Genomic DNA, 13872 nt, shown 5'->3' on the forward strand with positions numbered 1-13872 from the left:
TTGAGTGTCTCTGTGCCTCAATTTCCTTACCTATTATAAAATGGAGGTCATAATGTGATCATTTCATTTAAAAATTCCAATTAATACACAAAAGCATTTAGAACAATGCCTTTTGGAGTACACAGTAAAAACTATGATAAGTTTAGCTTCCATTATTCTCAGCAGTTTTGAAAGCTCCCTGAAGGTAGAGATTGTGTGTCTTGTTCACTGGTATATTCCCTGTGGCTAGCATAGTGTTTGGGACATAAAAAACCTTCGATACAAATTTGCTTAATTTCTGAAACGCATTGCAGACTTACAGCTCCCCTTGAAAGATAATAAACATTGGATTTAGATTATATGATCTTAAAATTAAATGAACAAATCAGGCTTCTCAAGAAAACCAATACCTTTACAGATTCAAAGAACAAAGCTTGAGCATCACTTTGTTTCTGAGAAGCTGGGATTCAAAAGATAAGGCACTAAACATGAGTCTGAGTTGTGGGCTCTGACCTGATTTTACTTTTCTGGGCACTTAGTGCTAATAATTATAATGTAAGATTACTTTCTCCATTTAGAAAAATCTGATAAGCAACAGATCCATTCTAGGCAAGTTTGAATTTCAAGTTGAATAACAAGTCTTCACAGCAAACCAGCTCAAAGTGGTTGGGAGTGAAAGTAAGCTAGCAGATATCAGAGATGTGAAAGGTGTACCTACGAGAAGAAGTGAGACTGGCACTGAAGCCATGACTGAGGCTGATGTCAATCCAAAAGCCTATGCCCTCGCAGATGCCCACCTCACCAAGAACCTATGGACCTTGTTCAGTAGTCATCTAACTACAAGTAGCTTCATAAAGGAGGCACCAAAACCCTTGACAGAGCATCTCTGAGTTCAGTGTGATGGCTGTAGATGCTGAGCCCCTGAAGATCATCTACATAGACCACTGCTGTGTAAAGACAAAAATGTGCCCTATGTCTTTGTGTGTTCCAAGCAGGCCCTGGAGTGGGCCTGTGGGGGTCTCCAGGCCTGTTTCCATCAAAGACTCACAGCTGAAGCAGCAGACCCAGACCATCCAGCAGTCCATCAAGAGGCTCCTAGTGTAGACCAGTGGCTTCTGCTATGCTCTCCCAGCTGACTGTTCCCCCTGGGGCTTTCTGACCCTTCCCAATTCTCTTATTCTATTTTTGAAAATGAACTAATTCCCAGTAGAAGTAGCAGCAGAGTAGTGGCTACTTTCAAAGGCAGGGATGAGCCAGGATAGAGATCTGGTTCCAGCTGTCATCCTGTAACTTCCTGGACGCCTACTGTGTGCAAACAAGAAGGAAACACTGTCCTCTTTGCTTCCCTTGTGCTGGCATACAGAATCATTCCAAAAGTGTGTAAACAATCAAGGGGTTTCCTTTGCTCTCTAGAGAACTCTGGGTCCTTTGGAGGGGAAGCATGTGTTCTGTGAGGCTGTTAGACATACGTCCAAACATGAGTTACTAACGTAACCCCATTGCTTGTTTTCGGCAATGCATGCTGTTCTCCCACCAACCCCCACATGTGCTCCTGAGAATGGCAGGGCAGCAGCATACCAAAGAGATGAGCTGTAGGGTTCAGGGGCAGCCTGGGCAAGTGAAACACGGGGCAGGTGACCTAGGCCTTAACGGAGTTGAGAGTGGCAGAGGAAAAGAGGATGAGCTGGTGTTGGAATGAAGGATTCTCGTAAGGTCATGGAGACTAGGCTGAAATGTGCAACAGAGATTATTGAGTCTTTTCTTTGGTAAATGAGTGGACACTTTGTACTGGCTCTGAGAGCCCTCGCCCTGCTTCCTGCCACAATATGGGTCAAGTGTATTCTTAATCACATCAGAAGGACAGCACTGACAGTCATCCTTGTGAGCAGCATAATAAAGAAATAGATACATATTCCAATTTAAAAAAAGGTGTACCTGTATTTCTGCTGTTTTTGAGTTCATGAAGTTATTTTACCACTATCATCATTTCTGCATTATCTTCATTTACAATGGAAAGGGAAAGAGAATGGAAAGCCAAAAACTTTTCTCCAGTGACTTTTAGGAAGGAAGCAGAAGACTGAAAATCTACTCCTTTTTTTTTATGATCAGGAAAGTGGAATTTATCATGTTGGCAAACCTCAAGTAACTTTTAGAGATTAATTTAAAATTAGAGTCCAACCTTCTACCAACCCTCCCAATACAAAATATAAAGAACAATGAGGGAAGCAGTTGTGGCTCAACTGATAGAGCGTCCATCTACCATATGGAGGGGCCAGGGTTAAAACCCAGGGCCTCCTGACAGATGTGGTGAGCTGGTATATGTGCAGTGCTGTCTGTGCACAAGGAGTGCCGTGCCACACAGGGGTGTCCCCCGCGTAGGGGTACCCCACACACAAGGAGTGTGCCCTGCAAGGAGAGCTGCCCTGTGTGAGAAATGCGCAGCCCACTCAGATGTGCTGCCACATACACAGAGAGCTGACACAGCAAGATGATGTAACAACAACATAAAGTGACAAAGTTTCCCAGTGCCACATGACAAGAATGCAAGTGGAGACAGAAGAATACAAAGCGAATGGACACAGAGAACAGACAATGCGGGGGGGGGGGGGGGGGGGGGGTGGGAGGGAAGGGGAGAGAAATGAATAAAATTTTTAGAAAAAAGAACAATGAGCTGTGAAAATGCCACATATTTGAATGCACTTGAACCCTGCCATTGGCAATTTGCATACTGTCACAAAAGAGTGCTGACTCAGATACATTCTCTCCTGCTTCTTACAGGGAATTTCTAGATTCTTGCTATAATGCAGTTGTCATATTGTATCTGAAACAAAAAATAAGATTCAGAAAAATAATTGACATCTGCTACCATTGTCAAACCAGAAATCCAGCAGTTCTTGAAGGACTGCAATGGGGTAAAAATGGATTTTAAGGACATAGCTCAGGAATTAGTTTTTTAAAAAATGAACAGACTTTCATACCTAGGGATTCAAGCCTGGAAGTAAGACCTAAAAAGAAACCTTTAATCATTAGATACATTTTAACTATTTCCCCAAACTTGGAGTCTAGCATTTTAAAAACACTTAGGAAAAACTTTTAAACAAGCCTAAGAGCCAGAATTGATAAATTGAACCTATATCAAGAATCAAAGACTTCCAGGAAGATCACAGACTAGAAAGACACAGGATCTTTTCTCTTCCAGAAAAACAGTTAGAGGACGAGCTGAAATGGCCTGGAAAAAAAAAATCTTCTAGGGTTTAGGAGGCAAAGGACACCAGGCAAAGGCTGGACAATGCCGAGAAGAGAGAGGGACAAAGGAGAAGAGTCCCGATGGTAAAAGTGTGAGTTAAAACCAGCAGCTGGGGAAGTGGACTTGGCCCAGTGGTTATGGAGTCCGTCTACCACATGGGAGGTCTGCGGTTCAAACCCTGGGCCTCCCTGACCCGTGTGGAGCTGGCCCATGCACAGTGCTGATGCGCGCAAGGAGTGCCCTGCCACGCAGGGGTGTCCCCACGTCGGGGAGCCCCACGCGCAAGGAGTGCACCCCGTAAGGAAAGCCGCCCAATGCGAAAGAAAGTGCGGCCTGCCCAGGAATGGCACTGCACACACGGAGAACTGACACACAAGATGATACAACAAAAGAAACACAGATTCCCCTGCCGCTGACAACAACAGAAGCAGACAAAGAAGAACACGCAGCAAATAGACACAGAGAACAGACAACTGGCGGGGGGGGGGGGGTGGTAAATAAATAAATCTTTAAAAAAACAAAAACAAAACAGCAGCTGCTACTGCTGGCACCCCGCCCCACACTAAAGACACTTGAATTCTCAGGCCTCTGGACCAGCTACAGATAAAGGGGGCTCCAAGGATCCACAGTGCCAGGAAAGGGGAGACAGAAGGACACACCCAAAGGTTGACTCAGCTTTTCACCCACAAATTTGGTCTGCTGTGTCCTAACGGCTCTTCCAGGCTGGTTGTGGCCATGCCATTGTTTACCTTGAGAGCCAGCTCAGGACAAATTAGAGATCCAGGCTTCCCAATCTCCCTCTCTCTCTTCTAACCAGAACTGATTGCTGAATGCAAAGGGGAGTGGAATTATTTCCTACCTGGGAAAAGGAAGGGGGCTGCCAGTGAAGGCTAGTGAACTGTCTCTGAGAAAGTTTGAATTACAAGGCTCGTAGCCTTCAGGCAGGAACTTCTATCACAACGATCCTGTTGTGTTGCAACAAACACCCTCTGACCAGGCACTGAACTAAGAGGGCTGTCAAAGTGCAGTGTCTGCTGGCAGACCAAGGACGAAGACAAGGAATGTGAGAACATTGAAATAAAGAAGAGAGACTTTTCTGGCCTTTTTGCTTCCCTCCCCAAGGTCCTAGGAAGTGGGTCCAGAGCCCAGTTTTGAGCAACTAACAGGGCCAATCAAAGACCTAAGTTGAGTCAAGAATCAAAGAACAGCAGTAACACACAGTTATCCACTACTAAATCTCAATGAAAGAGAGAGAAATTGAACACCTAAGTAAGCTACCATCCTAATCAGATGCCTAGACAACAGCAAAAAATTACAAACCACAACAAGAAAATGGAAGACATGGCCCAGGAAAAGAAATACACTGAAACCCCAGAAGAGATGCAAGATTTGAGAGAACTAATTAACGAGATGCACACAACTTTCCAAAATCAAATTAATGAGTTGAAAGACAATATGCTTAAAGAAATAAATGACATCAAGAAAACACCGAATGAGCACAAAGAAGAATTTAAAATCATGAATAGAAAAGCAACAGAGCTCATGGAAATAAAAGACATTAGAGGCTTACAACAGCAGACTCGAAACAATAGAAGAAAGAATAAGTGATACCAAAGACAGAATAGCTGAAATTGAAGAGAGAAAAAAGAATGGAAAAAACTGAGTTGGGGCTCAGGAAGTTGAATGACAACACAAAACATCACAACAACAACATACATGTAATGGGAGTTCCAGAAGGAGAAGATACAGGAAAAGGGGCAAAAAGATTATTTGAGGAAATAATAGCTCTCATGAAAGAAATGAATTTACATGTCTAAGAAGTGCAGCATATGCCAATCAGAATAAATCCAAACAGACCTACTCCAAGACACATATTGCTCAGAACGTCAAATGTCAAAGATAAAAAGAAAATTCTCAGAGCAGCAAGGGAGAAGCAAACCATTACATTCAAGGTATGCCCAGTAAGATGATGCAATTTCTCATCAGAAACCATGGAGGTGAGAAGACAGTGGTATTATACAATTAGGATTCTGAAAGAGAAAAACTACCAGCCAAGAATTCTATATGCAGCAAAGGTGTCCTTCAAATATGAAGATGAGTATAAAACATTTACAAACAAAGAGAAACTAAGAGAGTTCATAAAAAAGGATACAACTTTGCAGGAAATACTAAGAGAAGCTTTACAGCCTGAAAGAAAAAGACAGAAGAGAGCAACTAGGAGGAGAGTATAGAAGAAAACAGAGCAAAAAGGATAACCAGAGTAAAAAGACAGACAAAAATATGATACGATGCATGAAAACCAAAGAATAAAATGGTGGAAATAAATATTGCATTTATAAGAATATCATTGGAAGTGAATAGATTAAAATTCCCAATCAAAATATATAGGCTTGGGGAGGAGATAGGGCTCAAGTGGTTGAGCTCCTGCCTACAACATGAGATGTCCCAGGTTTGGCTCCTGGTGCCTCCTGGAAAAAAACAAAACAAAACAAAAACAAACAACAAGCAAAACAAATGAAAAAAAAAAAACCCCAACTCAGGATAGCTGATGTGGCTCAGTGGTTGAGCACTGGCTATCCACAGGTTCAATCCCTGGCCCCTGATACCTAAAAAAACAAAAAAGATATAGGCTGACAGAATGGGTAAATAACATAAGCCACCCACATGATGCTTACAGGACACTCACCTTAGACCCAGAAATAAAAACTAGCTGAAAGTGAAAGGCTGGAAAAAGATACCCCATGCAAATAGTAAACAAAAAAGAGCAGGGGTAGCTATACTAATGTCTGACAAAACAAATTTCAGATGCAAAAAAGTATAAGAAATACAGAAGGCCATTATATATTAATAAAAGGGACAATCCACCAGGAAAATATAACAGAAATAAACACCTACACACCTAATCAGGGTACCCCAAAATACAAAAGCAAACTCTGGCAAAACTGAAGGGAGCAATAGACATATCTACAATAATCACTGGAGACTTCAACACATCACTCACATCATTAGATAGAACTAGACAGAAGATCAATAAGGAAACAGAGAACTTGAACAATATGATAAATAAGTTAGAACTAACAGACATGTACAGAACGCTGCATCCAAACTCAAAGGGTTATACAATCTTCTCAAGTGCACATGGATATTTCCTCCAGGAAACAACACATGTTAAAAACTAAAAGAAAAAAAAACTAAAAAAAAAAAAAAAAAGATGTTAGGGTACAGTGCAGCTCTCAATAAATATATAAAGACTGAAATTATGCAAAGCACTTCTCTGATCATAATGGAATGAAACTGGAAACCAGTAATAGACAGGAAAGAGGTAAATTCGCAAATGTGTGGAGGCTGAACCACACACTCCTAAATAATCTGGTTCAAAGAAGAAATTGCAAGTGAAATCAGTAAATATATTGAGACAAATGAAAATGAGAAGACAACTTATCAAAACTTATGGGATACAGCAAAAGCAGTCTTGAGAGAGAAATTTACAGCCTTAAACATCTATATTAAAAAAGAAGAAAAAGCTAAACTCAAAGATTTAACTGAACAGCTGGAGAAACTAGAAAAAGAAAAGGAAACCAATCCCAAAACAAGCAGAAGGAAAGAAATAATAAAGATTAGAGTGGCAATAAATGAAATTGAGAACAAAGAAACAACAGAGAAAATCAACAAAACCAAAACTGGTTTTTTGAGAAGATCAATAAAATTAACAAACGTCTAGCAAGACAAAGGAAAAAAGAGAAGATACAAATAAATACAATCAGAAATGAAAGGGGGGGGATTGATTGACCCCACAGAAATAAAAAGAATCTGAAGAGCATATTATGAGAAACTGTATGCCAATAAAATAGACAACTAAGATGAAATGGAAAAATTCCTAGAAAAGCACAAACAACTGACACTACAAATACAAGAATTTAACAAACAAATGACATTTAAAGAGATTGAAACCATCATCAAAAATCTCCCAACAAAGAATAGTCTAGGACCAGATGGCTTCACAGGTGAATTCTACCAAGCATTTAGAAAAGAATTAACACCAATCCTGTTTAAACTCTTCCAAAAAACTGAAGAGGAGGGAAAATTACCCAACACATTTTATGAAGCCAACATCACTCTACTACCAAAGTCAGAAGAAAAGAAAATTACAGACCAATTTCTAATGAACATAGATGCAAATATTCTCAATGAAATACTTGCAAACTGAATCCAACAGCATATCAAAAGACTTTTACATCACAACCAAGTGGAATTTATTCCTGGTATGAAAGGCTGGTTCAACATAAGAAAATCAATTAACCTAATATACCACATCAACAAATTGAAGGAAAAAAACCACATGATCATGTCATCCGATTAGAAAAGGCATTTGACAAATTCCAGCATCCTTTCTTGATAGAAATAGAAGGAAACTTCTGCATTATGGTAAAAGGCATATATGAAAAAGCCACAGTCAACTTCATGCTCCATGGGGAAAGGTTGAAAGCTTTCCCTCTAAGATGGGGTACAAGACAAGGATGCCACTGTCACCATTGTTATTCACCATTGTACTAGAAGTTCTAGCTAGAGCAATTAGACAAGGGAAAAAAAATTATAGGCATCCAATCAGGAAAAAAGGAAATAAAACTCTATTTCCAGGTGACATGATTTTATATTTAGAAAATTCTGAAATGCTATGACAAAGACACTTGAGTTAATAAATGAGTTCAGCAAAGTGGCATGATACAAGATCAACACACAAAAATCCGTAATATTTTTGTACACTAGTATGGAACAATCTGAGGAGGAAATCAGGGAAACAATTCCATTTACAATAGCAATAAAAAGACTCAAATACCTACGAATCAATTCAACCAAAAAGTACAGGACCTATATGCAGAAAACTATAAAACAATGCTAAAAGAGATCAATGAAGATCTAAACAAATGGAGAGACATTCTGCGTTCATGGACTGGAAGACTAAATATTGTGGAGATATCAATCCTACCCAAACAGATTTATAGATTCAATGCAATACCTATCAAAATTCCAACAGCCTACTTTACAGAAATAGAAGGCAATTCCCAAATTCATTTGGAAGGGAGACTGCACCCAAATAGCTAAAAGCATTCTGAAAAAGAAGAGTGATATGGGAGGAATTTCACTGCCTGATGACCTTGAAACATATCACAAAGCTACAGTGGATAAAATACATGGTACTGGCATAAAGACAGACACATCAAACAGTGGAATAGAATTGAGAGTCCAGAAATAAACCCTCACCTTTACCATCAACTGGTTTTTGACAAACCTATCAATTCCATGTTAACGTGACAAAACAGTTTCTTCAACAAATAGTGCTGGGAGAACTGGATATCTATAACCAAAAGAATGAAAGAGGACCCCTGTTTCACTCCCTATAGAAGACTTTCATCTCAGATACTCTAGCAGGTTTTTAACTCTCTGTGTCTTTAGTTTTGACATTTCCTAAATGATTCTCCATAGGGCAATCAGAGATGTCTCAAAAGACTAGCTCATTATTGTAGTCACCTGTTAAAAACCACCCCAAAGGTATCTCATTGCCCTTGGTATAAAGACCTTTCTCCCAGTTCACAAAGCCCGCCACAATCTAGTCCCTGATTACTTCGTGGCTTTTACCTTTTGCTACTTGATCTGTGTGCAACAGAGCTGTCTGCACTTCAATATTAGACCAGAGTGGTGGACTCGGCTCCCTGCCTGTGATGGTATGAGGGGCAGGGGGAAGGTAAGAGAATGGTGGAAAGGTAAGGACGGAAATAACTGGAAGTGCATAACTGATTAAAGGGGCAGCATGGAGTGCTGGTTCATTTTAAACAGAAGATGGAAACCAGGGTTTTTATGTAAAATTTCCTGGTTTCTAAAAAACGTTAAGAACATTGTGTAGACTAAATGACGCACATCTGTGGGCTTGATCTGGGATAAATCACTTTCCCAAGGTCTTAGCTAGTGAGTGGCAGAGATGGGATCCAAGGCTGTTCAGACTTCAGAGCCCAAGACAGTCTTTTCATCGGAGCAAGCAAGTACCATCGGGCCATTTGGCATTATTTACAACATTCAAAAAATAAGCATGTTTGAAAATTTTGTATGGATCAACTGTGCCAAGGTAAAGAGTACTTCTAAAATATTGTTGTTTTGGCTGGTAGGGATTCTGAAATGGTAAAATACAATGTCAGCTGCAGTGTGACAGCTCATGTAGGTTAATGATGAATTGATTCAGAAACAACTCATGGGGAGGGGTGCGGTGGGGGTGGTGGGGTCGAATGGGACCTCATATTTTTTTTAATGTAATATTTTTACAAAATCAATTAAAAAAAAAAAAAGAAACAACTCATGTTTCCTCAGGCACCTTGCAACCACCCCACTGAATTAGAAAATCTGCCCCTTCCAGCTGACAGGAATACTTTCATTTTAAAATTCTTGCCCTAAGGGGCAGAAATTATATTTCACAGGGAAAAACAAAAAGTAAAGACAAATACCACCAATAGTTTTGAAAACTTAAACATTTTGAAAAATCTAAAATGTTATTGAGAAATATAAAATAAAATGTTACTGAGGCTGTTGTTCATTAGGCAGGTCTGCAACAAGTATCACCTGGCCCACAGACTGCATTGCAGCTAAGCAGTTTTACAAAATGGAAAAAGAATGCTGTCACATCTGTTCAGGGCATTTTCTAGCAGGATTATTATGGGCTGCTGGCCAAGCCCTGAGATGTTGCTTTTTCTGAAGATCTGGATGGTGTAACAATTGTCATTTAAATAGCTCTAAACCTGCATTCAGAGGAAAACTTTAAAGAACACATCCAACAGAAGGCTTGCATAATGGGGACAAGAAAGGTAAATTCTTTTACTTGTGGTTCTTTGTGGAACTTACCTGGTAAACACATAGTCAAGCATAGTTAATTTATAAGATCTTTGAAAAGACAAAACATGAGAGTATATATATCGTTACCATCATCTTTTGCTGCAGTAAACTCCCAATTAGTCCATTAGCATCATCTCTTGCCTGCATCCAATCAGATCACCACACTGCAGCTACAGTGTATTCTGAGTCACCTCCAAACTCCTACACAGCTTCCCACTGCTCTCAGCACAGAGACCATCTCCTTAACATGTCCTGGCTCCTGACAACCCCTGCAGCTTTATTTCCATCTCACCAGGTCCGAAAACCATGGACTTTCAGTACTTTTAACCAGACTACCTGCTGCCCCAAGGTCGCCCAGAACCATCCGTTGTATTTTCTTTGCCCATGCCTAGTTAATGCCAGCTTCCCCTTAAGCTCTCAGTTCAATTGTCCTTCAAAACTCTTCTCTGATCAGGTCAAATCCCCCCAATTGTCTCACTTAGCACCAAAAACCTCTCTAATTCTTAGCTTTGATCAGAATAGAAACTTCAATCTATTTGTGACACTATTTGAATAATGTCTCTGTCACATGACTGTAAGCAATACAAGGCTATGTCTGTTTGTATTCAGTAGCATCTTTCCCATGTCATGTAGCAATGAGCAGAACGTAAGAATTTATAAGATAAACTTAGGCTTTAATTTTGAGGGGCAAAGAAATTGGGCCTTTCTTACTAGGGTGCAGATTATTAAACACTTACAAAATATTGCAAAAGATAGAGAGACCACATGCTAAAAATTACATAGGTAATATAATATAGCCATTTAATAAAATCATAGAATTTCTAATCTGGAAGGTACCTTAGCATTTCTTTCTTTCTTTTTCTTTTTTTAGCATTTCTGATTTGAGTTTGTGGATTATCCATATTCTTTCCTCTTGGAATTTTGCAAAAAAACATCTTTGGAGATATAATTAACATACCTTAAAAATCCACCCCTTTAAAGTGTACAAGGCAATGGTTTTAGTATATTCACAGAGCTGTGCAATCATCACAATCTAAACTTACAACATTTTTCATAACCTCAGAAAGAAACCCTAGTACTCGCCAGCAGTCAATGTCCATTCTCCTCCCCAAGACTCCAGCCTCAGTAACAACTTTCTGTTGCTACAGATTTGTCTATTTTGGACTTTTTATGCAAATAGAATTATACAATACTTGGTTTTCACATCTGACTTCCTTCACTTAACATAATGTTTTCAATGTTCATTCATGTTATAGCAACATGTATCAGTACTTCATTTTTTTTTTAATTGTCAAAGAATATTCCATTGTATCTATATACACATTTTATTTTTTCACTCATGAGCTGATGGACTTTTGGGATTCTACTTTTTGGTTATTATGAATAATGCTACTATGAACATTCATGTACAAGTTTTTGTGTGGATGTATATTTTCATTTCTCTTGACTATATATCTAGAAATCAAACTGTTGGGTAATATGGTAAGTCTATTGTTTACTACTTTGAGGAACGGCCCTACTACATTCAGGGCATTTGTATGACTTCACATTCCTACCAGCAATGCACAAAGGTTCCAATTTCTTAACATTTTCATCAACACTTGTTATTATCTGTCTTTTTGCACATAGCCATCTAAGTTAGTATGAAATGGCATGTCATTGTGGCTTTGATTTGCAGTTCTTGAATGGTTAATGATTTTGAGCATCTTTCACATGTATATCTTCTTTGGAGAAATGTCTACTCAGAGTTTTTGACCATTGGGTTATTTGCCTTTTCATTATTTTTTGTAAGCTGGTTGCTTTTTAAATTATTTCACTGGCTAATAGTATCTGTAACAGCATGGAAAAGAAACAGACAAAAACAAAAGAAAAGGCAAACAGGTTTTACATCAAAGCAGAAAATTGTGGACTCAGAATTAGAAATACAAAGGCAGTGGCAAGGGCAGAAGTTGACACACTTATAAGAAACAGTGCTGTGCTCTCTCTTCCTTCTCACCTAACTACTCAGCTTATACAGATAACAGGCAAATGTGAGCACTTTTCCTTGACTATCTCAAGCCCTTTGAGAAAGCCTGACAGTTTTGCTCATCACTGAATTCCCTGCATACAACATTGTGCCCAGCACACAAGAGATACTCTGCGCTTACTGTCTGAACAGATAGCACAATGATATTTCTGATATTCCAAGAAAGCCTGTTTATGTGAACTACACAGTGTGAAGAAGATGGGCTTTAGCGGCAAAGAGAACTGGGTTCTCTTAGCCTTAGTTCCTATCAGTAAATTAAAGCTAATAATATGCACATCACTGGGTTAAATAAGATAACCAATATGAAAATGTCTAACTTAATGCATGACATGTGAGTTACTTGAAAAGTTTTGGTTTCCGTCATATTATGAAACAAATGTTGGAAGTCTATATAACTTTATTTACCAGTGTAAAGATGTAAAGGCATCTTTACCCGTTTATATGCACCAATTTTCTGTTAGAGATCAGTATTTAGACAAAAGGGAAAGAAAATCATAAAGCTCAGATCTCAGTGTAACTCTCTTGCTGTCCTTTGATTTCAGTTTTGTTCTTTATTTCTCTGAGAGGAAGTAGTGGATAGTGGTTGAAAGCAGCCTCAAAGCGCACGGGTCTGAACCTAGGCTTCACTGGATGATTTCGGGGAGTTTGCTTAAGGTTTAAATGCATCAGCTTCCTCATCTCTTAAGTGGGGTAACAACAGCGGTAGTCTCATGGGACTGTTAGGTGAATGAGTCAGTATGTATAAAGAGCTTAGAATAAGGCCTGGCATATAGACATTAAATAAACGTTGTCTCTTATTATTAGCAATTGCATTTTTTGGGTTGAAAAATTCACTTCAATAGTTACATTACACCTGTTTTTTTGTTTATTACATTACACCTTAATGCTTCACTCAGAACAGTTAACCCTTCTGTAGCTCGTCCCTAGCGCTTCGTGCATCATCAACACAATAGCAACACACTCTTACACAGCGGTTCCAGTGTACCCTGACATAGTTTTAAGTACCTTTTATTTATTAATTCCACCCTCTGTGGTGGCTACTGTTTCTTCCATTTTACAGAACCAGAAACTGAAGCATAAAGAGGTTATCATTTGCCTAAATGATATTGCTAGTAAATGGCAGAACTGGGATTTGACTCTAAGTAATCTGGCTTCAATATTTGCACAACATTAATTTAGTTATTGTTATAGATTGAATTGTGCTCCCCCAAAAAGATATGTTGTAATTCTAATCCCCAATACCTCAGAAAATGACCTTACCTAGAAACAGGGTCATTTCAGATGGAATTAAGCAAATTGAAATGAGGTCATACTGGAGTAGACTGGGTCCTTAATCCAATATGGCTGGTGTCCTTATAAAAAGAGAAAATTTGGACAAAGAGACAAGGAAGAACACCAAGGACTGCTGACAAGCCACCATCAGAAGCCAGGAGAGGCAGGGAACAGATTGTTCCCTACAGACTTCAGAGGAAGCCTGGTTTCAGCAACGCAGCCAGGTGGTACTTTGTTACAGCAGCTCTAGTAAACTAAGACAGTTATAGTGCCTCAAAAAAGCAGCATAGATATTCCCAACATTAACTAAGGTTTATGCACAAAAGGTTAAAGTAATTACCGTACTACTTTTTCCACAGTGTTATTTTTGGGATCAAATAGGATCACAAACCAACAAAATTCCATTTCAGAAAAAAATGGAGATATTAAGAATGATTAAGCTAAGGAGATAATAGATGGGATTTTTGTT

At 39.0% G+C, this 13872-nt stretch overlaps 1 protein-coding gene across 11 annotated transcripts in view; it reads right to left on the reverse strand.

Annotated features, from left to right (window-relative positions):
* PATJ (PATJ crumbs cell polarity complex component) overlaps positions 1–13872 on the reverse strand; it is a 435722-nt gene that overhangs the window by 77379 nt on the left and 344471 nt on the right. The gene's annotated exons all lie outside the window — the stretch shown is intronic.

This window comes from Dasypus novemcinctus, chromosome 9 (genome assembly GCF_030445035.2).
Source record: "Dasypus novemcinctus isolate mDasNov1 chromosome 9, mDasNov1.1.hap2, whole genome shotgun sequence".
NCBI lineage: Eukaryota > Metazoa > Chordata > Mammalia > Cingulata > Dasypodidae > Dasypus > Dasypus novemcinctus.